This window comes from Leopardus geoffroyi, chromosome A3 (genome assembly GCF_018350155.1).
Source record: "Leopardus geoffroyi isolate Oge1 chromosome A3, O.geoffroyi_Oge1_pat1.0, whole genome shotgun sequence".
In the NCBI taxonomy this organism is placed as follows: domain Eukaryota; kingdom Metazoa; phylum Chordata; class Mammalia; order Carnivora; family Felidae; genus Leopardus; species Leopardus geoffroyi.
The window spans coordinates 83,297,631-83,325,428 of NC_059336.1; the positions used below are offsets into that span (position 1 = coordinate 83,297,631).

Genomic DNA, 27,798 nt, shown 5'->3' on the forward strand with positions numbered 1-27,798 from the left:
GGCCACGGCTCCAGAGCTTCCTGAAGAGAGCGTGGGAGGGCGGTGGAGACTTTGAATTCAAGAGCTGTGAGTCCTCATTCGTTCATTTACATTTTCTCTCATTACCGCCTACTTTACCCCAGCTAAAGTCTGGTAACTGTGGTTATTTCTGGAAGGTGGGATTTGGTACTATGCCTGTTTGAAATACATGTTTTTACTTCTCATTTTTTTTCTTTTTTCTGAACACGTTTTTGTAAAGAAATGAAACCATTTAATCAAATACCAGAACTTCAGAGTCACCTGGGAACTTAAAACGCTCAGGCGCCATTCCCAGGTATTGCGTTACCTTGGTTTGGGGTGCGGTCGCGGAATGGTTAGCATATAGACTTTCCTGTTGATTTTTGCGTGCAGCTAGAATTAAGAATCCCAGTCTAGGAGAGTGGTTCTCAAACCTGTATGCAGGTTGTAAGCCCTTGAGGAACTTCAAAAAACACTGATACCTGGTTCCACCTGCAGAAGTTCTGATTTAATTGGTCTGGAGTGCAGCTGGCTCTTTTAGAACATTAACAGGTCCCCAGGTGATTCAAGCATTAGAAGGATTGGGTGGTGTCTCAGAAATTTTTGGGGAGGCATCTTATCAAGCGCCTCCTGGCAATTGAGAATTACTGAGATGATATTACTCTAAACTTTGAGCCCAACTGATCAGAGTACTAGAAACAAGGGGCCATCCCCTCGCGGTGCAGTAACAATCAAAATTACAAGAACATTAATTATAAAGATAAGCTTGCATTTTTAATCGTTGGGAAAAGATGAGCGTGAAGGAGATTTTGCTTATTAAGACTGCTTTACCTTCATAAACGGTAAGTAGATTCATAAGGAGTAAGGAGCTGCCACTGGAGTGCAAACGGTCCTATGAAGTAGGTACTAATAACTGCGTTTTTAGCCTCCAATTACTTTCGCCTTTTCTTCTGCCTTTTTCTGGGGGTGGTGGGTGTGTGGGGAGGGCCTCCTTACACTTTATGTTAACAGACTCTCACTACTGTGATGACCCGGTTGAATGCTTGATTTTCTTTTGTTAGACCAGCCTGCATGCTTTTTAGTGTACTAAAAATATGGAATGACTGCTCGCTTTGTCGTGGCAAAAGGCCTTCCTGGAATTGTGAGCACCTGAGCTCTCCAGCGTGATGACCGCTAGAAAGGGTCTGGAGGTGGGTTTACAGAGATGGGCTCTTTAGCAGTGAGGCAGTCCCTGGTGAGTCTGAAGAGCATCCTAGTCACAGCCATTTCTAGCTTCCTGCTTCTCTACAGAAGCCACTTGGGAGCAGTATGGCCTTGCCTATGAGGGAAGCTTAGGGAACCTGACTGGAACTGGCCAGCACATCCAGGGATCCTGGAGCCCCTGGCTGATGACAAGTGAAATATTTCACAGAATATAAATCTTTCAACTTGCAAATGCTCCTTTGGTGAGAAATCAGACAGTGGGTAAAGAGTGGGCAGAATCCTTGCATCAGTGAATAAAAAAGTAAAGGATGGCGCTTCCTGCCTTTGTTCTGTGATGTGATAGTAAGAGGTTTGTGGGAAAGAAGATTCTTTGGTTGTGATGGGTTCGTTGGCCATAATGGGCTCCTGAATGAGAGGTACTGGTACCTCTCTTTATCTCAATGACAAAAGAAACAACACAGGGATGGGGGGGTGGTGGGGGGAGAGAGAGAAAGCAAGCAAGCTATGCCTGATGTAATATGACTCAGGGCCTTTCAATTCTGTTTTCATAAGAAACAGTATGAACATTTCAATCTTCTATATTTGTGCTGGTTCTTTGAACTAGATTCTTTATCATGAATGTGTCTCACTTCCAAGGAGATCATGTCTAAAGTATTATTTTGCAAAATTATTGTAAAGTGTGAGTGTGTCATTGTGTTTCCAATTTTTTTTGGCTCTGTATTGTCCTGCTTTCGGAATCTATTTAGAAAGGGAGAGAAAGAAGGATATACAGAGAGTTGGAGGTGAAAATCTAGGGAGCAGATGGGCAGAGATGCAGGAAAGAGAAGTGGCATGACTAGAAGGTTCCCATCCAAATTACCAAGGTCACAGAATGTAGGTATTAAAGTGTGAACCCCTTAGCTTGGTTTATTGGTTGGTTGTGAACTACCATTATGAGTAATTACCTTTTCCAGGTATTACTCAACCACAGCATTTGCTCAATCCCATTGAAGTTATCAAACCCTTGCTGAGAATAAACCCAACTTTGGGAGGAGAGCAGGAGGAGTTGAGAACAAACAGGTCCTGTTGGCAGTTTCAGCCTCTCCCTTAAAGCACAAGGAGGTAAGGACCACCTAACTGCCTGCTCTATTGTTGTGCACCTGGGGTGAATTCCATAGGTTGTGAGATGCACTCAGCAGAGGTGGCATCCAGACCCTGGAGATCCAGGGCTCACAGCCGGCCTGGACCAAGAACATGAGCCTGCCTGCCTCCCTTATGGTTCCTCTCCCAAGGTCGGAACTAGCCAGTTCCAGCTGGGCCAAGTGATATGTTTCCTTCTTGGCAGTCTTGGGAACTTCCCACATTGCAGGCTAGAAGAGGCTCCTGTACACTCCGGGGCTGATACGGTATTTCTGGAATTCTGACAGATCTTGGGCTTCTCTTGAGCAAAACGGAGATTTCTTGACATCCTCTAGCTGAGTTTAGCCTAAAAGTTAGCAATCCATCCCACAGCTGCTTCTCCAGTTGCATCCCCAGTGAAATGTGGAAACAAAAGAATTTGAATTTCATGAGTTTGACTGATAAAGATCAGAAGTCAATTGGACATTAGACCTGCAAGAAAATACTTCATCACAGGGCAAGATGGACTGCCACAAAGTTTTAGGGGTTCTACAAAAACAGTGAAGCAAGAGATAGTCTTGGAAACATATAAATAGTCCGTTAAATATCATGACACAGGAAGTTCAAATAGATGTAAGCCATCAAGACTTGCACAATGACTTTATACATTGTTTGATATGGCAGCATTTATACTGGCAGCCAGTCTTTATTCTTGCCTGGATGTAGCATGTAGGGGACTATGCTAAGTATGTTAGATGTGTTTTCTCATTTAATCCTTACAACAACCTTACAAGGTAGGTATCCTTACATCTCTATTGTGCAGATGTAAACACTTTCTTTGGGGAGGTTAAATCCAGTATGTAGCCTTACCTGGATGGTAGATGGAAGAGCCTTTGGAGCTTGTGTTCTTATAGCCCCATCCTTCTTTTAGAAGTTCTTTGAGGGGATACTCCAGGGTGATGAGCCTCATGGATTTTTCTACCAAGGGCTGGTGGATGTGAGAGTAAAACCCTTTTAATTAATTAATTAATTAAAAAATGTAAAAATCCCTTTTAATTTAGATTGTGCCAACAAGTTAGTTGTGGGTCTATAGGGATGAGAGACTCTAGCTCTTCAACAAGATGGTAGGTGAGATGAAAAACTGCTTCTTGAATTCTAATTGCCTTAAATAGCAATGTTGAATTTTCATGTGGGGTTCTTCCTATTTGTGGGTTTGGACCAACTTTCTCTTGAAAGAAAGCAAGCTGAGAAATGTGTAATTCCTAGGAAGAAAAAAAACATCTCCTGTGCCCTGACAATAAATCATAAAAACAAAATGAAACAAGTAGCATTCCCTCATTTTGTAGATATTTTAAGGACTTTTCCCTCTATGCAAACTTTGGGCAGCTTCACCAGATGCTTGGTTAACAAGAGCACCAGTGGTGCTGGCTCTGAATGACAAGACTCCATGGCAGGGCATCTTGGTAGGTTAGTGTAGGGAACAACATGGTGGCCTGGAACAGCTGGTTCTAGTTTTGGCACCAAAAAGTTTCATGATTTGAACCAGCCCCCATCATCTTCCCTCAGCTTGCCTAACTGGTTTGTTATGGCAGTAAGACTGCTTGTCCTACTCACCTTGATGGTAATACATGTTCCTGGGGAAACATATAATGTAAGTTCAGCCTGTAACTTTGATGTTGTGCCACTCATTTGTTCATTGTAAGTGCTTAGATCAGACTTCGTGTATGTCAGGTCCTGTGCTTTATTTTAATTCATTTAATTCTTTCAACAATCCCATAAGGAATATTATTACCCTGATTTTTTCAGATGAGAAAGTGGTAACACATGGGAGTTGATTTGCTCAGGGTTACTCACAAGTAGTATGTGGTACAGTCGCACTTGAACCGAGGTCATTTGATCCTGGATAGTGTGTTTTTTAACAACTGTGCTTTATTTCTTCTCCATCTGACCTCCTACAAAGTATAATTAGTTTTAACATATTTCTTTGGGGGTTGGATTCTTTTATTTCTGAATAAAGAGGTGATTAAGTTTGTGCATCCTAAGGGAGGCTAGAACTAGAGGTTGATTATTGTAAGACCCTGTGGCCTTCAGATTTCAGAATCTTGCCTGTGGAAGATCTGGAGAGGTTTGAGGACTTTGGATGTTTTCATCTTATGTGTTCCAGATGTACTACTTTTTTCCCCTAAATAATATTTTAAATCCCAGTGTTGGGGCGCCTGGGTGGTGCAGTCGGTTAAGCGTCCGACTTCAGCCAGGTCACCATCTCGTGGTCTGTGAGTTTGAGCCCCGCGTCGGGCTCTGGGCTGATGGCTCAGAGCCTGGAGCCTGTTTCCGATTCTGTGTCTCCCTCTCTCTCTGTCCCTCCCCCGTTCATGCTCTGTCTCTCTCTGTCCCCAAAAAAATAAATGTTGAAAAAAAAATTTTTTTTAATCCCAGTGTTAATTTTTGTTGATTGTAAAGTTACTGCATAGTAATATCACTCATTTATATCATCAATGGTATACATGTGACCAACAGCTGAGTTCCTCCTGCAGCAATTATGGGTGGGGCCCTCAACATCCAGCAGAATGTGGGAATGTTATAATCAGCATTCATCACAAATCTATTTTATTTGTTTTTATTATTTTCTATATTACAACAACATGTGTTCAGTGAGGAGCAAATAATGCCAAAAGCCAAAAGAAGAGAGATAGTCATCCAGAATTGTACCATTCTGTGATAGCTGTACCAAAGCAGTATCTTCAGAGTTTTGTTCATAAGCTGTGATTCAAGAATTTTATACCCAGCCAGATTGTCTTTCATGTGTGAAAGCAACAGATATATTATCTGATAGGCAAAGTTTCAGAAAATTTCTATGATAGGCAGTCCTCCTGGGCAAGGTTTTACTTGCTTGTCTCTTTTGAAAACAGTGCTTGAAGATAAATTCCAAGTGACTAAGAGATGGTTGATGTTACACGGAGTAATCAAAATAGGAGAGCCAGAGTATAAAAAGGCCAGGGGATAACATTTAAACCAATTAATGTATGTCTATTTATATACCTAGATAATTATAAATAATAATTAGGGATTACATATAAAAATATGTAATTGTATTTCTGCTTACAAACTGAAAGCAAATGTAAAAAATCATTCTTAGAAGATACATAATATAACAATTATGTGGTAATCTGTATCTGTACCTCCAGATTGTGTCAGCAAAGTCTGAGAAGGAAGTTCTGTGAATCGAGAGGCCGGGGGGTGGAGAAGAAGGAGCCAATTCTCCCTAAACTTGTTGTGCTGCTAAGTCTGGTTCGCTTTCTCAAAGTACTCTGATGAAGAGAAGTATATTGTCCTGTCTGCATATGTTTGGTGTCTGAGTGCCCAGCTTGTGCTAGAGATTAGAAGACAATTTTTGTTTGGTTTTCTCTGTGTTTTGTCTGAAAGTCATAGTCATTAAGTTGAAGCTAGAATTATAGATGTGAATATGTTTCCCTTTGAGTAACAAACTAAATAAATTGGAATTTCCCAAAAGACAATGTTCTCTAATTCAGATTGAATTTATATCTAATACTTCCTGAACGTAGCTTTCTTATAACATGGAGGGTACTGGCACTGGACACAGCTTCTTTCGGAAATGTTGCTGTTGTAATTTGTAATATTCTTTGTGTGTGTGTTTTGTGTGTGTGTGTGTGTGTGTGTGTGTGTGTGTGTGTGAGAGAGAGAGAGAGAGAGAGAGATGGGTGGAGGGAGGGCCAGGAGGCATTCACAAAGTGTTCAGATGAGGAGTGGTTAGAATTCTTCCACTAGTAGGCCCCTTGCAGGAAGCCTAATCAACACTTCAGTGAGGAAATTAGCAGCCTTTTTCCTGGCCCGACTGCTGCTTCTCCTGGTGGTGGGAAGGTTGTCAAGCCTCATTACTAGAAAGTTCATCCTGTTAGATTTCCGCTTAGAGCAGGAGGATGTGTTAGGAAGTAGCTCAGACTCTGTGGCCATTCTGACATCAGATTTAGACAATGACATTCCAAGTGGTGGTCAGGGAGTTTTTATAGCTTCATTTAAAAATGTGATAATTAATAACTGACTTAAGTCACCACATGTATGTACTACTGGATTAGATACAGCAGATTTAATCTTGACTAAATAATGAAATGAGGGTGGCATGTGTTTTAGGGTCGAAACAGAAGTAGAAACAAAGCCAGAAATGGGCAAAGGCTTGAAGTATAATTTATTATATACACTAGCTAAGCCATACTGCATTAATAAATGAACTGAGAAATCTTGGGGGTTAAGACAAAAAAGGCTTCTTTCTTGCTTTTATAAAGTCCAATATGGGGTAGGTGATTTTCTGGGCAATACTCCCTTTACCTTGTTATGCAGCCATCTCAACAGGTGGCTTCTGGGAATGCCAAAGCAAAGGACTAGAGATTAGATTTTTATGCCATAGTACAGAAGAAACACGTATCACTTCACACATTTTATTGGCTAGGACTAGTCACATGGCTGCCTAACTTTGAGGGAGCTAGGAAGTGTAGAGTCTCTGTGTGTCCAAGAAGGGGAGAAAAACTGGGTGTGTGTGAGCACTGCATGCCTTTTCTCCACATAGGTGGTTAGGACAAATAGTTGGAGTGGAATCCAGGAAATAGAGTCTGATACTATGGATATTCAGCAGAGGATGCAGAATTCCTATGGACTTAGGTATGGACCACTGCTTTCTTCCTTGCAACAATGACAACTTGCAAGTCCTGGGATCACCTATGCTTAAAGAGATGGCACAATCCCCTACTTCCAGCTTCTGGCCATGGGCCAACTTCAACTTGGATTGATAGGTGTTGAGCCTGATAAGATGATAGTAAGTTTTTATTAAATGAATCCCCTTGTTTGTATACCTTCCTTGGCTACTGGCCCTGACTTAGAGGGGCCATCTGTTGTTCAGCTCTGCATTCCTTACTCCCAATGTTGACATCATCCTGGCTTTGCAGTGGTAAGCCTGGGTCCAGGCCCTCACTCTGTCTGTGAGGGTGTAGTTAGACGCACCAGTACAAATTTCTTCAGGCCTCCAAATTTCCTCTTGCTGTACTGCTATAGAATGCTGAGACAAAACTTACATCAGCAGAGAGGGCCTCTGTCCTCACTGTTTTTATACAGTGTGGTGGTTGAGAGTCACTCCAGGAGACAGGGGGCTTGTGTCCAAATACTGCTTCTGTTACTAGAAAACAGACTCTGAATGAGTGACTTAACCTCTCTGTGCTTCAGTTTTCTCATTTGTAGGAATAATAATACTACCCACCACTTAGAGTTGTTATGACCATTACATGAATTAGTACATGAGAAGGACTTAGAGCAGTGCTGGGTGAGTGAGAAGTGATGAAAGAACACTTGCAGGGCATCTGGGTGGCTCAGTCAGTTGAGTGACCCTTGGTTTCCGCTCAGGTCATGATCTCATGGTTTGTGAGTTTGAGCTCTGTGCTGACAGTGTGGCACCTGCTTGGGATTCTCTCTCCCTGCCCCTCCCTCATCCTCTCTGCCTCCTTCCCTCTCTCCCTCTGTCTCTCTCTCTCAAAATAAACAAAGGAACTTAAAAAAAAATTTAAAGAACTTTAGTTATTTGCTCTCCTTCAAGATTCAGTTCAAATGTACCTGAAGATTCCCTGGACTTCTTTTCTGGTTTCCTTGAACACTCTGGTAATGCCTCTGTTATGACACTTACCATGTTATATTGTAATTATTAATTTACCTATTCTTTATCACTAGCCTATGATTACTCAAGTACAATATACTTTTCACCATTTACCCTTGTTCTTGAAAAAGTGCCTCATGTGCAAAAGAGATTAACAAGTGGTAGAAATAGCTTGAATACACCAATATCCAGTTCTTCTCTCCTTCCTGAGGATAAAGTAAAGCTACATTTCCCAGCTCCTTATGCGTCTAGATAAATTATAGACTGAATTATAGCCAGTGAAATTTGGGTGGAAATCATGTGTGCCACTTTTAGACTGAACTGCATGATCTTCCATGGGTACTCTCTGATCCAGTTTACTGGAATAGAAAGAGCCTAGATCCCTCTGTTACCACTTGGAAAGAGGAATTTGGATCTTTAAAATCTGAAATGTAAACATCTTGTTCTAGCAGCTGGTGTACTTATCTGGCTAATAAAATGAGGATCTGGGCACAACAAAAATTTTTATGTAGATATCCTGGCATGATACGACTCAGTCCTCTAACAAAGGTTGCTGAACCCTAAACAATGTATTGGGCCAGCCCATATGTGAAGCAGAAATGTATAGAGGCAACTTAAACCCAAGGAAAGATTGGTGATACCTGGGGAGGGATGAAAGGGGAGGAGGAGCCAGCCTGCCCACCTTTTCCTTGGCTGAGCAGCCTGCTTTTGGGTCAGATGTTCATTTCCATTAAATTCTGTTATTTCTCCCAAATTGTGAGCAGCTACTGAGAACGATTCTCCTCATATGTTAGAGAAAAAGCTGACTTTTGCTACACAAGGCATCATCCTCAGAAACAATTAGAGCTCTTTTTAGAGTTTTGGTTCCTTCATAGGTACCTATTGTCCTAGTAAATGGAACTTCTTGGAATACAAAAGCATTTATTTCCCCTTTTAGCTAATTTAATTTTTACAGCCCCAGTGAAAAAATATTTTATGTTTTTACTCGTCTAATGTGATTTTAAGATAGTTTATCCTTGGATTCAATTTTGTTTTCATTCTCTAGAAAATCAATTTAATTCACAGAAGGTTCATTTAATGGCTTTCCTTGAACGTGGTTAATGCTTAAGCATTTGATCAGATATTCCTGTTAGCAATATCTTCACAGGTCTCAATTGGAAGAGTTAGAGGGAGAAATCCTCTACATTTGGCAAAGCTTCTTTCATTCAGACTATTTGACACGGAAAATCACTCTTAACTGGTGAGATTGAATTGCAGACTATTTTCCAGAGTTTCTTGTATAATTTCAAAATGCTTAAACTAAATTTATGAAAGTGCAGGCTAACAAAGAGTTTTAGGTTATCTCCTTCATCTAACTTTCTAGTAGTTGGTATGTATATCTCTGTACTATCTTAGGAAATTCTCTTGGGTTCTTGAAAACTCTTTGCCTATAAGTCCTTAAAAATTCTCCTTGCACCTTTGTTTATTGCATTATGAATGAAGACTGTAAGCAAAAATAAGTCTCAGGCTTGTCTCAGTCTTTATAACTCCAGAATTAGAAGCTTTTGTTTTTAAAGTTAGGTAGCAGTTCTTCATCGAGAAGAAATGTCTTGACTTCCTAATTGGTCATGTTTTCAATGCTGTAACTAATGGGATTTTGGTTGGATCATAGGCATTTTTCATTTGTTCATTGCTTTTATTCACTAATGTTTTGTTTAATGCCTTTTGAAGATGTCCGTCATTTCCTGGAAAGCAGAGATTCAGTGCTAGCTGGAATAGAACACTTGTGCTTTTCGGTGTCAGACACTGGTCCTTCATGTTGAGGACACTGCTTTGACACAACACAGAAGGGGCATATTCTGGAAGACTATGGTTTCTCTGAAGTGAACTTTAAACTTCAAAAAATGTATGACTGTACAGGAACTAGATGGTGGGCAGATAAAATAGAATATGTCACTCTTGACCTTTTCTTCTTTATTTTACAGTGTTTACCCTAAGATAGGTTCTCAGTTGCCCATGATAAAAAATGTGAGCCTCAGAAACTTTATGGTGGACTCATAGATTATCTTTGAGATGGTCTGTGGGTTGAGTAACATAACTTATCCTTTAAACTTGGACACTTTTGAGAGTGAAAAGCGGTGTTATTAGTAGTTATACTAAGGAAATGGGCCAAAAATGGGACCTTTCCTAGCAATCTCAATTAGTCAGTCTGTCTCTCTCACATACACCCCATCTGTGGGCTGAATGCAGAAGACTTTAAAACCCCAGAGGAGGCCAGAGCTACAAAATGGAGTTATCCTGGATCCCAGACGAGCATGCAGAAGGCTGCCCATCAGCCAACAAACCTCCATATTGGAGTCTTTAGTACACACAAAACAAAATGATGTATTAAACCCCTGAGATTCTGGCATTTGTCATAGCAGCTAGCATTTTCCTAACTAATACCAAATACTTTATTTCGGTGCAGCCAACCACTATTGAGAATTTACTATCTTTCCATTGGGGATACAAAGACACATAAGATCTGGTCATTGTCTTCAAGGAGCTTAGAGTCTGAGAGAAGTGCAGATATATATATATATATATATATATATATATATATATATATATATATATATTTAATGGTAATTAAAACTTCTGAACAAAGTGAGATGAGTTTAATTTTGAATATGTTGATTTGAAGATGTCTGTAGAGTATTCAGATGATACTATCCTATATGTAGGTAAAGGAGACTAAAGCTAGCAAGTAAGATCTGGTATCAAAGATAGGTTGGCTGAGTTCACAGTTTGCAGACGATCAAGTCAGCCCCTTAGAAGCAATTTGAGGACTTAAGAGAACTTTCACCCCTATTTGTAAAGATGCTTTTGGATGCAGCCACACTGGGCCCTGTGGGGCCTCAATCTGCCACTGGGATCTGAGCTCTCTGGATCTCTTGGCTGTTGACCAAGCCAAGGAAAGCAAAGGAAGCAGGTGCTTCTTTATATCTCTAGATCTTTTTTTGTAGTTTACAAGTTACTTTCCTGTATGTTACCTACTTTGAGCCTGATACTGGCCCTGTGGGTTTTGGCAGGAGAGTTCTTATTTCCATTGCATGTCCCCAGGCCTTGCCTGCCAGCGAGTAGGAGGGAAATATGTTATGTGGATTTACTCTACTCTGAAGATGTTCAGTCCTTTTTTGGCACGGGACCTCAGGGCTCTCTTAATGATTCCTCTGTTGTTTCTGGGGGTCCCCTAAGAATGTCTAATTTGGACTTAGGAACCAAACCTCACATACTGTATAGCCACTGGGGCTTGGTTGCGCTGACAAATCACTCCCTGTCAGTTGGGGTTGCTCCCAATTGAGAGTGGAGGGACTGATGTGGAAAGATCACCCTCTAATGTCTTCATTCCTTCTCTCAGACCCATGTTCTTATACTCTCCTTTTCCAGCAAAGAAATACCTACCAATGCCTGCAAATAGGTAACTGGAGAGATGGGCATAACCCCCATACTAGATGTGTTCAAATCTCAGTTTTGAAAATACTAGTTAACTGTTTTTTAATATATGTATACATGTATACACCCCCAAGCACATAAACATGTACACACTCAGGGACTTAGAGAAATGAACTAACCTGTTCCAGGCCATCCCATTTTTGATTCACTGGGATATAGATCCCAGAACTTTTGACTCTGAGTCTGATGTTCTTTCCTCTGCCTCATGATGATATAAAGGAGAAAAAAAAAAACACTAAAAAAGTTGGTCACATAGGAGAACCATCTGCTAGAAGCTTGAACCAGTGCTACAGTGGAAATTCTGCTTTCTGCCTCATTCTACAGGGCTTAGGGAGGCTTCCATGTCCAGCACGGGAACCCTCAGGATTGTTGGGTGAATAACAGGGGCTTTGTCATAGGAGCTCCCTGAAGTCTTCCCCCAGTGTGAGCAGTGTCAGTGTTTTCATTATTTTTGCCTGTGGTTTGTAACTTGTCATAAGAATTAGTTCCGGCTTAATCGAGGGCCTCATGTTGGGGTAAGAGGAGGAAGTATCGTGGCCTCTCAAAATGCCTTTTGTAAGATCCCAGCACTCTAGGTCTTGGCAGATACAGCTGGGAACAGTAGCATGTGGGAAGGGACAATGTACCAAATGTTCCAAGTCCAGCTCCCTCTTGGCTGGTTATGTAGAGCTTGCTTAAAAGTCTTCTAGGGAGTAGAAACAGCCAGTTTTTTTCTTTTTTTTAAATAAAATCTGTTTTGGGATTGTACCACCTGAAAGCAAAAGGCCTCTGAGCAGAATGTGATATGCTTTTCCCCTAACTCCCTTGGAAAAGAGCATCTGGTACCCAAGTTGATTCTTAATTTTTCTCTGGACCTTGAAAAAGTTTTTTTTCCAGTTTTATTAAAAAATAATGAACTTACATCACTGTATAAGTTTAAAGGATATAGTATGGTGGTTTGATTTACATATGTTGTGAAATGTAGAAAGTTTCTTTTAACAAATCATACCAACCTTTGTCCATTCTCTTTGTGCAAATTGATGGTACTCATTCATACTTAGGTGTTAATGGTTAATGGGATTAACTGTGATAAAAGTGCCTTGAAAATATTTTCACATTTTCCCAGGGATTTTCATTGCCTCAGTGCAAAAGCCTTCCCTGACCAAATCATAGAATCCTTTCTTTCCTCTGATTCCCTGGGCAGGCTCTCCACTTTGATGAACAAGGAACCAGTGAATGTGGAGATTTACTACTGGAAAGCTAGCAAATGTGTGGATTCCTAGGCCTATCCCTGGAGATTCTGGCCCACACTTGGATGAAGTAGTTTATAATATCATGGTACCACATGAGAAGTTGTGAACGCCACAGATCTTTCTCAGTACCCTCCCACCTTGCCTGAAAGTCTTGCTATTAATGTCTTCAACAAACACACATTGAGTACTTGGTCTTTAGAAGGCTCTGGGCTTGGGATCAGGAGCCATAGACTTCCCTGAGCCTGTACTCTACTGGAAGACAGACAGACAGACAGACACACACACACACACACACACACACACACACACACAATTACCAATAGAAGGCAGTGTAGGTGGGAGGGAAGTGATGAATGAATTGAGGGAGTGATGGGGTCAAGGAAAACCCTAGGGAAGTGCTACTGAAAGTGTGGTCCCTGGACCAACAGCCTTAGCATTATCTGGAAGTTAGTTAGAAATGCAAATTCTCAGGTCCCACTACAGAGCCTTCTGCCTCTGGCAGTCAACCTGTGAGCACCCTCTTTCCTTTGCTCACACTGCAGGCTCTGCGTTTTTCTGCCCTGGGCACTGATAGGCCGCAGCTTAGTGGTGGTGGTATAGACAAGAGCTAGAAAATAAAGTTTACCCCTAATGCCACCATTTAGAGGTAACCACTCTTACTACTTGATGTATATATTTTCAGACTTGTTTCCACACAAATAGACATATAATGTAAAAGTATGAATAAAAATTAATTACACTATAATACTATCTTTTAAATTTCTTTTTTCCCCACTCAACAATAATTGTGGACTAAGTTACCATGTAAGTAAAAATATTTTTACCACATTAATTTTAATAATAGTATAGCATTTCTTTGTAGGGATATGCAATAAGTCATTCTCTATAGTGCAAGTCTTTCCAGATTTTCTGAATTGCTCAACAACTTTGAGAAGAATATCCTTGTGCATACATCTTTGTACATATCTGAGATAATTTCATGAAAATTAAGTTCTTTTATTTTTGTAGTGTGTTTTTCAGATGTAATTTGCAGAACATTTATGTTGGAGAAACTGGTGTAAGAGATGAAGACTTCTCATTTAATAATTACTATTAATCATGGCACCAGTCTTCTACTTTATCATCAAAAGTACATGAAGATAGAACAAGTTGTGCTGAAATATTTTTATTTTGTATGATTAATGGACCGAAGGCCATTGGCAAAGGACGCTGTCAGTTATCATGGGACAAATAACACAAACAAATGTAAGCAGCGAGATAGGGCTCTGCTTGTATATTTCTCAGATCATTGCTTGCTTAAACACATCTTGAATCTTTGGAAACAAAAGTGAGTTTCTAAAATAAGTGGAAGATCAGCTTATAGAACTCTGATTTTAATGTAAGTATATCCATAGTATCAACAGATTAATTAAGAAGTCTGCTCATGGTGATGTTAAGAAGGCTGGCAGATTTTCAATTCATATTGACACTATTCAAGACAGAGGCATAACTGATGTTTATTTAAGAATTCTAAGACATGTCACAGATTCTGTGGAGAACATCTGATATCTATAGAGAGCTCGAAGTAAAGTCCTGGGAAAAATATGTTCCAGACGGTTACAGATGTTCTCATATCAAATCATACATCTATGAGAAGTTATGTAGCATGTTCGACTGATGGCCCAGTCAATGCAAAGGGACAAGTTAAGGTTTTCTTCCTGTTAAAAAATAATTGATACTACTAGCTTTATGGATAGTGTTAGTCACATATTTTGAGTCTTGGAATTGTGGATTTAGAAGGTGTCTGAACCTCCAGTTAATCTAGCAAAAAATTCAGTCACTTGAGTCCACTTAGAACAATTTGCATACTGCAAAGCATGTAGAAGCTTCCAGAATATTAACTGAATGTTTTACCAAATTGAGTATGTTTTATAGGTCCTTAGGTATCACACCAGTGCATACATGATCATTTCAGATGTTGGCTCTATGGCATTAGACATGGTAGAGGGCTAAAAGGGAGGCTTTAAAAGTATTGAAAGGGCTTTTTCATTCCCTTGTGGGAACTAATGAAAATGCAGGAGAACATATTCTCACACTGAAGATTCTGTTGTAAACACTAGACTGGTGACAGGGACAACCAAAAAAGTCATCATGGAGCCTTGAAACTCTATACAGTTTAGTTGTTTCTGGAAATTTTTAGATTAATTTGTCTGCATAAAAATTTGACTTGGAAATACCACAGTTCAGAATATGGTTTCTGAAACCATCAACATAAGGCAGGCTCAAGAAGATGGAGTTTAAACATTTTATGAATAAATGGGGCTTTCGAAGCCAAATATGACATATTGATATTACTTAGGAGGTATGTCACCTCACTGTGTTTGGATTTGATTTGAGGGTGGATTGGAAAAGCAGGTTGCCATTTAATGACATATTAAGAGTGTTGACATAATCTCAGTGTATTTCCAACCTGCCTTAGGTTTTGCTGAAGCACTTCAGATATCAGAGGTATTTCTAATCTACCAAAATAATTTTTACTGAGGTCTAAAACACCCACTTTGCAAAGCAGGGCTTAATTTGGCATTGAGAAATTTAAAGAATTACAGTGTAGTGTGGCCTAGGTTATGATAAATTGGTGTGTTTGTACCATGCTTGTGCCATGAATGGTGGCTTGAGTCAGGAAAAGAGAGACAAGTAGGTGGGCTTGGGTGCTAAAATTGGGTTTGGGGAGTAGAGTGATCAACCATCAGGTTGGCCTGGAATCTGGGAATTTCCTAGGGTACAGAACTTTTGATGCTAAAACCAGGTCAGGCTGTCAATAATCTTTTTGGGAGTCACTGAGACCGACCTTATTGGACTCACTTATCTGCCTTTATAACCTTAGCCCCTTTAAGACTCCCTCTGAAAACCATTTAAGCAAAATTTCACCTGGATTTCAAAATGGGGTACAGGTGCATACTTTTGCCTGCACACAAAATATTCCAGTATTTCTTCCTCTCCTCCATATTCTAATTCACACATACTATAATTGTGTTCATTTCAGGCTCTGCCTTCAGTGTCCGTATTAGGAAGCACAGAGAAACATATGCTCAAAGAAAGAATCTTACAATAAGGACTTACTCTGTACAAAGCACTCCTGTGGGTGCTGAAGACCTTTGAGGTGATGTGAAATAGCTGAGACTAGATCCTGCCCTCAAAGGGTTTGTCCTACATTAAGAAAAAGAAAAAACAACAGCAGACAATTGCATTCATAGAAAGAATGTGACAAATGCCTTAAGAAAGATACCATCAGGGTTCTACAGGAGTTCAAAGGCATCAGATTTTAGTTTCTTTAGTTCACAGGCAGGTGGTATTTGTATTGAATATTTAAGGAAGAGTAGGGTGGTGATAGGCGAAGGGGGAGGCAGACTCATGGGGCATGCAAGTCATTTATGTTCTAAGTGGGAGACAGAACAGTAATGTTAGTGGCATGGGAGTTCAGGAATAGGGAAGATTAGTCTGAACTGTGGGAGGGAGGGAGGAAGGTGTACTAGGTGAGGTTGAAGGAGGACTGGGTTTTTGGTGAGCAGGAGGGTATGTAAGTAGAGTCTTGAGGCCTAAGCAGAAGGCTGAGGCAGAAGTAAGCACTGACATATTTTCTAGTACTGCAAGACACCCAGGGTGTGGGAAGGTTTGTGTGTTTGGAATATGGGGGAGACACTTAAGAGAGGCTGGGCCAAAAGAATGGCCCAGATAATTGAACTTTAGGAGAACAGGCTGGTAGGGTTGAGGGTGAGGTGGGATGGGAGCTTGGTTTAACAAAGAGGAAACTAGGAAATCGTAGAGATTTCTTGGCATGGTTGGGTGACATGTTAAAAGTACTAGTTTAGACAGTTTCTTCTGTTGGTTGTGTGCAGTGTGGCTCTGATGGGGAGGGGTGGAGAGAAAACGAGACCCTCTTGGAGGGCCTTTTAAATGATCCCAGTATGAGTAAATGAGAATGGACTGGGTGTGGGTCAGTGGGGATGGAGAGGCAGGAGGGAATCTGGTAGACATTGTGAAGGAGGATATGACAAATAGATTTGGTGACAAATTGCATAAAGGGGATGAAAGAAGAGTCAACTTACTTATCTTTAAAGGTTTTTTTATGATGATCTGTAACATTCCTTTCTGTTCTGGGAATTCATGACTTCCAGGTTTCTAGATTAAGCAACTGGAAAAATGCCAGTACCTTCCTTCTTCCTTTCCATCATTCAGAACCTTTTATCCAATAACAGATACTGTAGGGAGTAAGGATATACCTCCATCTCTGGAATACTTTTTAGTTTAGTAGGAGGGTTGTACCTTTAAACAGATAATTATAATTTAACGTGGCAGATGCTATTGTGGAGGTATGGTCAAAGAACTATGAGAAAACCAAGGAAGCATAACCAACTTTGCCTGGAAAAGTAAAGACCAGTTGACATCTAGGCTAGGTCATGAAGAACGATCAGGAGTTTGTTAGATTAAATAGGTGGGGTGGACAGAAAAAACACAGTGTAAGCATGCTTAAGATTATCTGTAGGTTACTACCAGGACTTGTATGGCTGGTACTTTGGGTTGATTGGAGGAGAGGAGAGAGGAAGGAATTGGGAGATTTAGCAGTAAGTTTAAGTTCTGATCAAATGAATAAGGACCTTTTTCCGTGAAAGGAATTTGGATTTGATCCTATTGCTAATTATGAGGTAGTAGAGATCCTAAGGAAGGTAGTGTGAAGGATGTCTGTTTTAGGAGATAACTCTGGTGACCATGGAGAGGATGGAATGCTGGAGACAGGGAGGCCAATAAAAAGCCATTATAGTTCAGGCAAGAGATGATGTCTACATGGGTTACTTGTGGAGTATTGCGGGAAAGTTGAGCATAACTTTGAAACTATTACGTTTTAAGAGGTTGGTAGGACATTCATTTGTGAATTCATTTTTTTCCTTGCTTGCATTCAAATCTTTATTAACTTTGCCAGGCATTGCAGTAGGCACTAAGGATAAGGTAAATAGAACACTTCTGTGAACTCCTTCAACTCCTTTGCAATGGTTCTTGCCTTTTTTTCTGTCCCACCACTCATGAGCGATGTGACCTATTATGGAAATGGGGACAGCAGGGTGTGACAGAGTATAAGAAAAGGGGTGGGGGTACAGAGTAGAGAGTATGCCTTCAATGGAGAAACAGAATGTGGAGGCAGTTTTAGGGGGAGAGATGTGTAGATATTTCTCCTTCCATGACTCTGGTGAGCCTCTTTATTAAGATACTTTCAGTTTCAAGTAACAGAATACCATAGTCAAAATGGCTTAATAATGGTGCTTATTATGCCATGTATTAAGAAATCCAGGACTGGCCAACCCTGTGGCATAGTACTATCACAGAGAACTCAGAGTCCATATACCTTTCTACCCTGCCCTCCTTAGCATGTTCCTGTTAGGCTAGCTCCTTTGATGGTCAACAAGATGGTTGCTGCAGTTCCAGGCATCACATGCAGAGGTGACCATGTCTAGCAGAAGAGGACCTTTCTTCCTTGTGCATCATCATTATTTTTTTAAGGGCAAGGAATCCTACCCTAGTAACCCTCAGCAGTCTTCTCATGTCTCAGTGACCAGAACTACATTGGAGGCCTGTCGCTGAGCCAGTCACTGACAAAGGAAATGGGGAGGTGGGAAACATTGGAAACAAAATTGTGGCTGTTACCAGAGAAGAAAATGAACATGGCTTTTGAGTCAGCAAACATCCATTCTGCTTAAAATTGCTGGCTTTGGGAAAGAATTTCTTTACTTTTGGAAATAAAGCCTTGTGTTGCAGATAAACAGTTAGAACTGGAGATACAGATTTGAAAGATACTAGAAGAAAGATGATAGAGATGTATATGCCTGTTTTTATATTTTCATTATGGAGAATTCTGAACATACATAAAAGTAGACAGAATGACTTATTGAATGCCCTATGTAAGTTCACTTAACTCCAACCAATGACAGCCTCTTGCTAATCTTCCATTTACCCCAATTCACTTTCTCCCTGTATTATTGTGAAAAAAATTTCACCAGCATTGTATTACTTCATCCATAATTAAGTATGATTCTCTACAAGATAAGGTCTGTTTTAAGAATAATTATAATACTATTATACCTAAACTGTTCAACAGTATTTCTTTAATATCATTGAATGGGTAGTGTTTAATTTTCCAGTCATCTCATAAACATTATACTTTTTTTTTAACAGTTTGCTTGAATGAAGATCTAGATAACATCTACACATTACATTTGGTTGATAGGTTTTAATTGTTTAAATCTGTATGTTTTCTTTCTTTTTCTAAATCTTTTGAAAACAAGTTATTTGATGTGTAGAGTTTTTCAGTTTCCTGTAGTCTGGATCTTGCTGATTGTATCCCCATGATGTAGTTTGACATGTTATTCTTTCCTCTATTACTTATAAATTGGAGTTGGAGTTATAGGTTTGTTCTGATTTATAAATGGTTTTTTGGGGGGGGGCAATTGTATATCAGCGTACTTCCACTGTGTTCTTTCGTTATGAAGTTCTCTTCCTCTTTGTGATGTAGTAGCCACTGATGTTCAATGCCTGGATACTTTAGTTCACTCAGGGTTACACAGTGGTAATTCTATAGTACTCTTATGGACTGAATGTGTTCCTCTAAGGTTCATCTGTTGAAGCCCTAACCCCCAATGTCTGTGATGGTATTAGGAGGTAAGGCCTTTAGGAGTGATTAGGTGAGGGTGGAGCCCTCATGATGGGATTAGTGCCCTTATAAAAGGAGGCCCAGCGAGCTCTCTAGCCTTCTTTTCTCCTGTTATATGAAGACTCAGTGAGAAGATTGCTGCTTCAGAACCAGCAAGCAGGTTCTCATGAGAACATAACCATGTTGGCACTTTGATCTCTGACTTCAAGCCTCCAGAATTGTGAGAAATAAATTTCTGTTTGTAAACCACCTAGTCTATGGTATTCTGCTATAGTAGCCCAAACAGCCCAAGGTACAATCACTTCTTCATGTATTTGCTGGAAAAACTGAGATGTAAAAGCCTTATGGGAGAAGCTGTTACTGTTAGTAGAGAGGTGAAATGGCATGCCAGAGGAGGAGCACAGGGGAAGAAGGGACAAATTTAGAGTGTTTGCAAAGATACACCCTGAAGAAGGCTATCTGGGTTGTTTATATCCACAAGTTCGCTAGTTGCAAACACATGACCTGATTAGAATTGTTGAGTACTCTTGCATCAATCACAGTGATCACATCATAGCTTAACCCTGAATTCTATGATGATTTTTGACATTTTCATGTGTTGTTCTTGAATAAAGTCTTTCCCTTTAAATCTGCAAGTCAGATTGAGGGACAGCGAGCGTGAACAATGTTTTAGCTTGCCTGGAGTATGATGAAGTAATAGAAGGCATCCACAAAAGGAGCAGGGAAGTTTGGAGTCAGTGAGCATTTCTATGTAATCAACACAATTTATTTTGCAGCCACAAAAATACAAAGCACCCCAGCAGGCATTCTGAGCCTTTTGAAGTGAAATAGGAAACTCACAAACCAAGGAGGAGATGGTGCCAGTGAAATATACATCAAGATAAAAGTTGCAGAAACATAAATGGATATAAACAAAAGCCACTTCCACGGTATATCATGGCTAGAGTAGGGGCTTTATAAGGGTAATAGCTAGGGGATTGAAGAAGATTGGCAGGTTTACGGGAGGAATTAAGGCAAGTGTGGAAGGCTCCCCAGAGAGGAGAACTTGAGGCCATCTGAGGGAGGAGAGGGAATGCTAGTCTGGAGCTAGGATGGTCTGGAGTTGGGATACTCCTGAGGCTAATGTCAGAGAGTGAAGAAGCATCTGCCCCATCAATAGATAAAAGCAAATTTTAGAATTTTATTTCTGAAAATACAGTTCTGAGGAAGAGCATGTTTTTGACCAGAATGCATAATGTTGAATATCTCTATTTCACTTCTCTGTTATATTCCCAGGCCATTCTTGTTATTTGTGCTAGGTATGTTTTATAAAGTCACTGTGGACACTGAATTAGCAAATACTGAGCCATTGCTCTTAAAAGAGAGATACAGAGTTAGGTTCCCGTGAACCTCTGGTCACAACTGATTAATACGGAGCCTTGTTTTATGTGTGTTTCTCTTTAAAGGCACCTTGTTTAATATATATTGTTGATTCTTTGTAACTCATGGCTATAGCACTATAGCTGATGCCTGAGTGAAGCTTATTTAATACGTGTATTTTCTCTGCAAGGCACATCATAGCTTTCTTGTGCTTAGGAACATCAGGTGGCACTTCAGCACTATACTTGGGGGCCATTTTAAACAGTGAAATCACCAACAATAACATGCAAAAAAGCGGCATGTAAGTAGACCACACACACAAAAAAGACACTAGTTTACAGTTTGAGAGCTGAAACAAGAAGGCAGAATAGCCTGATCTGGGAATGTGTGGGTCAGACAGACAATTCATGTTTTTTTACTGCATTGCACATGTGTCATGTATGAATACCATGAAGGTGCCTATGAGTATTGACGTGAGGGCTACAAATAGGGTGTAGGTGAATTTGCAAATATGGAATCTGCTAATGAGGATTGACTATAATTTGAAGACCAATGTTAAAAGGTAAATGTGGGTGGGGTGTGGGGTGGAGAATTAGAACAGGTTTTCTGGAGTTTTCCAGCACATACAGGGTGTATCACTCAGCTACGTGTGCAAATTCAATTGGTAAAGACCTTCATGTTTGAGGGGGAAAAAGAAGAGGAAGAATGGAAGTGTGGCCCTCAGAAAAGCAAGGAGAAAATAAAGGCATTGTGTAAGGCCTCAAGAATACAGGAAAGGGGGCATGAGAACAGTGGAAGAATTTTCTGGAATCAGGGTAACTGAGTATGTATGAAGAGCAAGGACAGGGAAGAGAAAAAGGAGCAGGAAGAATGGAGTCATTGTGAATGGTTTGGGTCAGTGTGTAAAAGCTCGGACAGACTGCTTCTTTGGGAGAGGGCCACTGTACTTCTCTCCTGCATAGAACTTTGTGAACTCACTTTACTTTTATATTCATTGTGCTACCCCCATGGGCTGCTGGAGAGGCAAGGATGGCAGTGGGTTCTTTTCCACCTTTTTAGGCCACATTAGAGATGTCGTGGATGGAGGCCTCATACTGCAGACTTCCTTGCAGATGATTTAAGGAAGGATGCTAGAATATTTTTTACTTGCAAAGAGAAAATTAAAGCTAGAGATTTGATCCTTTAAGAGGTCTTTGAACTTATAAACACAGACACATATGTGTCAAGAATGGAAACTGGCAAAGACTGTATTCCATAGTTTGAACTTAATTGCTTTTGGTATGTACTTGAAAAGATAAAATATCCCAAGACATTTAACTTTAGAAAATCATTCTGTTGTGCTGCACAGTAAGTAATTTTCACAGGGTTTTGGCTGAGATATTCAGTATCAATATGCAAGAATGGTTTCAATATGTGGTAGGCCAATAAAAACAAAGTCACTGTGACCCATGCTTTGCAGATCTAAGAGGGACAGAGGAACAAGTAGTGATAATTAATTCCAGTTTTGGGGAAATACTGCAGCTCCGCAGCCACACGCCTCCATCTTGCACCTTGCTCTGTGTGTCTGCTCAGGGAAGGGATCATAAGGCTGCAATCAGTAGCTTCTCAAGGGGGCAGTGACATGACATAGTGATATGGCAAGGCCTGAAAATGGGCCTGTGGGAAATGGGGAATACTGGTTTCATTTGACATCATGGAACTCATAGAATTGGCCACTGGGCTTGGAAAACTTGCATTAGCAGTGAGCTTCCGTGAGAGGAGATAGGACCTCCCTACTCACTCCCATTGCTTTGTTGCTGGGTGTGTAGGCAGGAATATTGCTTGAGCCTTTGACCCACTTCCCAGATTCTAGGGCAGTCATATCCAAGCACCAGGGTGAGGAAGGCATGCTCTTCACTCTTGCAATGATTTATTAGTATTCCCTTCCTATTCTTTGCCTAGGGGGAGTCATTTTTCCTTCTTGGTATTAAACCACGAATTGAAGCATATGTGTGGAGCAGGGGAAGGGGTAAGAAGTGAGGTTGGGGTATTTGGAAATCTACTCACCACACTCAAATAGTACTCAAAATATGGAGGCTGTTTATTTTTAATGTTTTTGAGATTGACCTATGACATTAGTTTCAGGTATACAATGCGATTTGATATTTGTTATGAAATGATCACAATAATTCTAGTTAACTTCTATCACCATGGAAACTTTTTTTTGGAGCAGTATTGATGTTCTCTTGTCCTGGAGCTTATATTTATACAGAATAACCAAAAAGAAGTTAAATTTTCCCACTTAAGTAAAAATGGTTTCCTCTGGTTTGTGGTGGTATTTGAAGCTAAGCTCAGATTCTCTGGGCTTAAGCTTTTTCTTTCAGGCAGTCTCCTTATCAGCCTCTCCTTCTCTTTGACATCTGGTCAAAGGGAAAGAATTACTTGCATTGTTGTGGTGGGGGCAGGCTATTTTGTACACATACTGTCCTTCTTTGCTGGCTTCTGTTGACCTCTTTTTGAGATGCAGCTTATCTTCTCTTTGCAAGTTAGTTTCTTTGTAGTAGCAGATTGTCAGTGGTAGGTGTCTTTGGTTGTTGTATCTCATGATGGCCTGGCTGGGTGTAAGCAGTGCATGGTTGTACCCTTAGGGTTAGCATCCTCCACTTTTTCTCTTGCTGCTGTAGATCCTCTGAGGCTTAGCCAGGAGCTCCCATCAGACCCTGGCTTTAGGTGGCTTACCTTTTATCTTCTGCTGTAGGATTCTCCTGCTACATGCCAGGTAACCTCTTAGCAAACACTCTTAATTATCAGCTACCTTCTCCTGGGTCCAACACAGGGCTATTGGAAAACTTCTAGATTTTCCTGTGTCAGATATAGCCTGTGCGGAAACAAGAGGGCATTAACTCTGGCTTTTATCTACTTAGGTATTCCTCTCTGCCAGTGATACTCTTTTTCTCCTGAACTACATGGATTGTGTGTGTGTGTGTGTGTGTGTGTGTGTATGCATGTGCAGATGTACACATGTGTTAGGGGAGTGGTAGAAGGAGGGAGAAATTAAAACACCAGCCTAAATAGTTTTCTTTTAATTTACTAGTTTATTATATCAGATAAAGTAAAGGATACACTGAACAGCCAGATGGAAGAGGTGCATAGGGCAAAGTATTGTGGGAAGAGGTGCAGAGCTTTCATGCTATCTCTACATGCACCACCCTCCCAGCATCTCCATGTATTCACCAATCTGGAAACTCTCTAATACCCATCATTTAGGTTTTTTGTGGAAGATCTATTATGTCGATACAATTGATTAAATCATTCAGCTAAACACTTTTGATTTCTCTCCCTTCCTATCTGGAATTTTTGTCACTTCACTCACCCTGCCCTTCCAAGACCAAGCCCTTGGTAGGTGAGGAGATGGCTGTCAAGTCTCCCTGCGTCTCATTCTGTATGACAGGAATTGCCCTTACATCATACCCTCTATTCTCTATACCGTGACTTATGCTAAAACTCTAGTTTCCTGAGATTTGTTCTTTGTATGGTAGGTACAAAAATGATTTTTTAATAGAAATAGTATTTTTTCTCTTTCAACAAAAATGACTTCTGAGATAATAGTTTCTCTCCAATGTGAGAAATCTAATACAAAACACAAGCAAAGGAAAAAAAAAAAAGGGGGGATTTCACAGTTCAAGGTTGTGCTGCTTCTTTCCCTGAAACAACAAAGGTCATTGATTTGGTGGGTAGAGAGCTGCAGGACAACATGATTTATGAGTAATGAAAAATACATTAGTGTAATATTTTTAAAAATATGGTAGAAAGGGTTGGGGACTTTTGGATTAGAAGGCACAGATCAAATAAGACTGCTTACATGCTGGGGCAGCTGACTCAAAGGAAAATGTGGCTGAATTGCCACAGCTGGATTTCCTTGGGTTATGTGGTTGCCTTTGTCAGCCTCACTGAACAGGGTCAGCAGACGTGAGTCACAAAACCAACTGCAGGAGGAAAGACAAACATGGCCCCTCATACCATGGCTGCACAGGGAGGGAATGGAGGTGCTTGTGAACTCTTACTCTGAGATCCTTTTTCTCCAGTTTATGTGGAGGTGCCCCAGCCAATCTGCAGGGGGTCAGCAAATTTTATCTGTAAAGAGCCAGTTATAAACATTTTTGTGTTTTTTGCCTTTCAGTGTGTATCACAACTACCCAACTTTGCCATTGTAGTGGGAAAGCAGTCATTGGCAATACATGAATGAATGAATGGGCCCATGTTCTAATAAGCTTTATTTACAAAACCAGACAGCAAGCTGGATTTGGCCTGAGGGTGGTGGTTTGCTGACCACTGATTTAGAATGAAGGGCCAAGTCAATGTAGTGAAAGAACTGGCTGAACTGCTTCATCTGTCCTGTGTCTGCCCATCCTCCCTGCTCTCCCCAAGCACAGACCAGGTCATATTTTTAGCATTATTTTGACCCAGACTTTGGCTTTGCCTATCATATGTCCATAATGTAGGGACAGATATCCTGACCTGGTTTTTTTTTTTTTTTCTTTCAGCTTTTGAAATACTTGGTAAGCTCAATCATGGTTATTTACAGAGTTAGTTTTAATTTTTTAATTCTACTGTTACTACTTTTTTGCCCTTGGGAACTCTCAAGATTGACTCATGGTTTGATTTCCAGGGCTTCTGAGCAGAGCTAGGTGTCCAGGGGCCAGTATGCTTGCTAGTGGAGAAGACGGAAAGGCCAGGTGAGCAGATTCTTAACTGACACAAAATGCGGGATAAATAAGCTGTACTGTGTGTATTTGAGAGCATGTATTCATTTCTTATGGTCCCTGTAATGAAGTACCACATACTTTGTGGCTTAAAACAACACAAATTTGTTATCTTACAGTGCTATCAATTTTAACATAGGTCTCATTGGGCTAAAATAAAGGTATTAACAAGGCTGTGAATCTTTTTGGAGACTCTAAGGAAGAACTTGTTTCCTTTTCTGACTTCTAGAAGCTGTCCATGTTTCTTGGTTCATGGCCTCTTTCTTCCATTTTCGAAGCCAGCAATGTTCCATCTCTCTGACTATTCTTTTTGTAGACACATCTCCCTCTGACTACAGCCATATATATATATATACATATATATACACATATATATATATACATACATATATGTATGTATATATATATATGTGTATATATATGTATATATATATATCTTTAAGGATTTTTACATGATTAGATTGGGTCCATCTGTATAATTCAAGATAATTTACCAATGTCAAGGTCTTCAACCTTAATAACATCTGGAAAACCTCTTTTGTCATGTAATGTAACAGAATTCTAGGGAGTAGGACTAGGAGATCTTTGTGGGGGCTATTTTGTCTACTACATATCAAGATCTTGCCTTGTACTTTTTTCATAGATACTTTCTGGGTACAAAGAAGTGCTGAATAAATCGCATGAATTTATCAGGATCAAGTCCAAAAGGATCTGTTAAGTGAAATGGATAAGGATTGAGCTCATAGTCTAAGGACTTAGGTTCTGGTCCCAACTCTGTTGTACATTTCACTTGCCATCTCCAGTCCTTCATTTTATCTTCTATAACGTAAGAAAGGTAGATTAAGGGGTGCCTGGGTGGCTCAGTTGTTTGGGCATCCGACTTCGGCTCAGGTCATGGTCTCGGGGTTTGTGGGTTCGGACCCCTCGTTGGGCTCTGTGCTGACATCTTGCTCAGAGCCTGGAGCCTGTTCTGGAATCTCTCCCTTTCTCTGTGCCCCTCCCCCGCTCACACTCTGTCTCTGTGTGTCTCAAAAATAAATAAACATTAAAAAAAAAAAGGTATATTAAGCAGTAGTTTTCCAAACCTTTTCAAGCTATAGAGACCTTTCTTTAAGGTAAGCTTGTAGACCTCTAGGTAAGAGAGGAGCTTCTCTGTTTGAAGCAAGTGTGGGGAGTCTACATCCCTCCCTAGAAGCCTTTTACAAGAACTGCCTGGCAGCTCTAGAGGTATATTTTCCTTCTAGGGCTTCTTGGAACACTGTTTGGAGATCACTGGACTAGATCAGGGGTCAGGTAATTGCAGCCCATATGCTAAATTGGGTCTGAGGATTGTTTTTTTTGGCCTCTGAACTAAGAAATATATACATATGTATGGTAAAGTACATCTAATGTAAAATTTACTATCTAACCATTTTTTTTAAGAGAGTGCAGGTGGGGGCACAGAGAGAGGAGAGGGAGAGAATCTCAAGCAGGCTCCATCCCCATTGCAGAGCTCGACATGGGACTCCATCTCACAACTGTGAGATCATGAGCTGAAACCAAGAGTCAGACACTTAACTGGCTGAGTCACCCAGGGGCCCCCATCTTAACCATTTTTAAGTGTGTATAGTTCATTGATGTAAGTATATCTGCATTGTTGTGCAACTATCACCACCATCTTTCCCTAAAACTCTTTTCACTGAAACTTGTACCTATTGAAACAATAGCTCCCCATTCCGTCGCCCTTGGAAACACCACCCTACTTTCTGTGTCTATGAATTTGAATACTCTGGGTATCTCTTATAAATGGAATCCTACAGTATTTATCCCTCTGTGACTGGATTATTTCACTGAGTATAATGTCTTCAAGCTTCATTCGTGTTATAGCATGTGTCAGAATTTCCTTCCTTTTTTTTTTTTTTAATTTTTTTTAACGTTTATTTATTTTTGAGACAGAGACAGAGCATGAACGAGGGAGGGTCAGAAAGAGGGAGACACAGAATCTGAAACAGGCTCCAGGCTCTGAGCTGTCAGCACAGAGCCCGACGCGGGGCTTGAACTCACGGTCTGTGAGATCATGACCTGAGCTGAAGTCGGCCACTTAACCAACTGAGCCACCCAGGCGCTCCAGAATTTCCTTCCTTTTTTAAAGCTGAAAATATTTGATTGTATATATTGACCATATTTTGTTTCTTCATCTGTTGGTTGATACTTGGGTTGCTTCTAACTTGTGACTATTAATAATGCTTCTATGAACATAGCTGTACAGATACCTCTTTGAGAACTTAAATTTTTTTTAACTTGAGATATAATTGACATTGTAATGTGTAAGTTTAAGGTATACAATGTGTTGATTTGATATATATTGCAAAATGATTA

The 27,798-nt window shown here is 40.3% G+C and overlaps 1 long non-coding RNA gene across 1 annotated transcript; it reads left to right on the forward strand.

The window, feature by feature from the left end:
- Nucleotides 1-27,410, forward strand: LOC123579706. The gene is made up of 3 exons (XR_006702908.1): nt 1-66; nt 25,347-25,413; nt 27,376-27,410. It is a non-coding gene; the product is annotated as an uncharacterized LOC123579706 (long non-coding RNA).
- The last annotated feature ends 388 nt before the right edge of the window (nt 27,411-27,798 follow it).